The sequence below is a fragment of the Momordica charantia genome (genome assembly GCF_013281855.1).
Source record: "Momordica charantia cultivar OHB3-1 chromosome 3 unlocalized genomic scaffold, Mcharantia_2.0 BLBB01000003.1, whole genome shotgun sequence".
NCBI lineage: Eukaryota > Viridiplantae > Streptophyta > Magnoliopsida > Cucurbitales > Cucurbitaceae > Momordica > Momordica charantia.
In genome coordinates, this window is record NW_028275161.1 from 9,760,952 (window position 1) to 9,764,052 (window position 3,101).

Consider the following 3,101-nt stretch of genomic DNA (forward strand, 5'->3'; position numbering starts at 1 on the left):
ATGGTCATGTCATCTAAAAACTTTACCTTTGGTCCTAAACTTTAAAAAAATATATATATATCTCTCTCCCTAAATTTTAAAATATCTTTTCTTCAAATTTATTCTTTTACAGAGAAAAAAAAAATCGTCTTTGTATTTGGAAATCTTTAAATAAATGACAATTTTGAGATATACTTTATTTACTCAATCATACTCCGCTTTTTCTTGTCATTATGGAAATAAATAAAAAAAATAACGGAATAAAAATAACATTGTAGAACCAAAAAAATTGGGCCAATCATGAACGGCCACGTCATTATCTATTTTATTTAGGGATTAATTATATATTAACCCCAAATTAAAATTAAAGATAATTTGACAATTAAAATATGTAATTGGGTCATATGGGTATTGGGCTTGGAATCGATTTGGTTCACAATCTTGGCCCAAAACCCAATTTACCATGAAATAAAGTGGATTAATATTTAAATTTAAATAAATCCATTTAAAAGAATTGGGCTTGACCCAAAATTACCCAAGCCCGATGGCCCACCAAAGCCTATGGAAACCTCTATAAATAGAGGAGACCTCATTCATTTTGGAGGTCAGAATTTCAGAATTGAGAGAATTCACACCAAATTGAAGACTCTCTGAAGACTTGAAGATTCGAAGACCAACTTGAAGACTTTGAACACTTGAAGACTTGAAAACTTTCGAAGAACATATAACTTCGATCCAAATTCAAGAACAAGCATTTCAATCTTCACATCAAGTTCGAGAGAAAGAATTAGAGGATAAAGATTAGAGATTGAATCCACTATACAACACATACTACAAATATAAAAGTTCAACTCCACGAAATATAATTTCTCCGGAAATTTCGTGTGAACAAATTGACACGCCCAGTGGGACCATCTCTACCTCTCATCTCCTTCTCAAGACTTAAAGTTTTCCAAGAGAATCAATGGAATTTAAAAAGGCTTCTACAACAGCTGCTTACATGAGTAACATTCATATGGGTCATATCACCTATGGTTGCTCTGATGAATTCCAACTACGGGAACATCAAACTCTTCCTGTTGTTGCAAACAAATTAATGATGCTGCAAGAAACAGCTATTGAAAATGAGTTTCTTGTTAATCATAACCCCTTATTTGATCTTAACCCTGACATTGTCTCTATTATGATGACTGATGCAAGCACTATGGATGAAAAAATGGCTGAAATGGAAAAGAAGCTCGCTGCATTGATGAAGACAGTGGAAGAAAGAGATTATGAAATCGCTTCCTTGAAGAATCAGATTGAAAACAAAGATGTTGCTGAGTCGAGTCAAACCCTTGCTATTAAGATAAATGATAAGGGAAAGACTATCGCTCAAGAAAATCAATCGCAATATTCCACTTCGATCGCTTCGCTGTCTGTTCAGCAGCTCCAAGATATGATCACGAACACGATCAGAGCGCAATACGACGGATCTTCTCAAAGCTCCCTCTTGTATTCTAAGCCATATACTAAGAGAATTAATGATCTGAGAATGCCTGCTGGATACCAACCTCCAAAATTCCAACATTTCGATGGGAAAGGCAATCCCAAACAACATATTGCTCACTTCGTCGAAACTTGTGAGAATGCTGGTACAAGAGGCGATCAATTGGTCAAGCAGTTCGTCAGAACGCTAAAGGGAAACGCCTTGACTGGTATACTGATCTCGAGCCTGAAACGATCGAGAGTTGGGAACAGCTTGAAAAAGAATTCCTAAATCGCTTTTATAGTACGAAGAGAACTGTCAGCATGATGGAGCTCACAAACTCCAAACAAAGAAAAGGCGAACCGGTTGTCGAATATATCAACTGATGGAGAGCTCTAAGTCTTGATTGCAAAGATAGACTTACTGAACTATCCGCTGTCGAATTATGCACTCAAGGTATGCATTGGGAACTTCTTTACATCCTTCAAGGTATAAAACCTCGCACCTTTGAAGAGCTAGCAACTCGTGCTCACGATATGGAGCTAAGCATTGCTAATCGAGGAAGTAAAGATTCTTTAGTGCTGGACTTAGAGAAAGAAAGCAAAAGTGTTGAGAAAACTTCAAATGAATTTTTTGGTGTAAACACAATCTCTCTCAAGTTGTTTTCAAAAATAAAAGGGAAGAGAATTGAGAAGCAAAAAGGAAATAGGAAAATATGGCTAAGCTTGAAAGAAATGCAAGAAAAAGTCTATCCTTTTCTTGATTCCGACATCCCTTATATGTTGGAACAATTGCTGAAAACACGATTGATTGTACTTCCAGAGTGTATACGACCAGAAGAAATGAGTAAAGTTGATGATCCCAAATATTGCAAGTACCACCGAGTTATCAGTCATCCAGTGGAAAAGTGTTTTGTCCTAAAAGAGCGTATCCTAAATTTAGCTCGAGAAGGAAAGATTGAGTTGGATTTCAATGAAATAGCTCAATCAAATCACGCTGCAATAACAACAAATATAGGCAGCCAAACACCTCAAAGTCTATTCTAGAATAAGGGGATAGACTTGATCCAATTTGGAACGTTGAAGCCTATATCTGTTCGATCTCAACGGAAGACTTCAAGAAATGCCATTAAAGATGTTGTCAAATCTATCGATCAGGGAGAGGAAAACTGGGCTACTGTGACTCGTCAGAAGAAACAAAAACAAAGTTTTGCTTGGAATAAGTCATCTATGCTCAGCAAAGAGCATGAACACCAAGGAAAGAAGGATTCAAGGAAGCCTAAATCAGAGAGGAAAGAAAATAAAGACTCCTTTCGACCCAAGATATCGGCGACCTTAAAAGAAATTTTCCCAAAAAAATTCTTCTATATCAAAAAGAAGAAAGAAAATCTTGCAAGTTCACATTACATAAATGTGGAAGAGGTTGACAACTTTAAAATAACTAGGCAAAGAGCTTCTGTCTTCGGTCGTATCAAGCCTTCAACTACTCGACCTTCGGTCTTCCAGAGGATGAGTATGGCCACAACAAAAGAAGAAAATCAATGTTTTATTTCCATCTCCATTCAACCTTCAGTCTTTCAAAGGCTAAGCGTCTCCACGTCAAAGAAAAATCATTCTTCGACATCTGCTTTTGATTGTTCAGAAGTGATAGGCGA

At 36.4% G+C, this 3,101-nt stretch overlaps 1 pseudogene; it reads left to right on the forward strand.

Annotated features, from left to right (window-relative positions):
* The first annotated feature begins 1,162 nt into the window (after positions 1–1,162).
* Positions 1,163–2,493, forward strand: LOC148212328 (uncharacterized; annotated as a pseudogene).
* Positions 2,494–3,101: the final 608 nt, after the last annotated feature.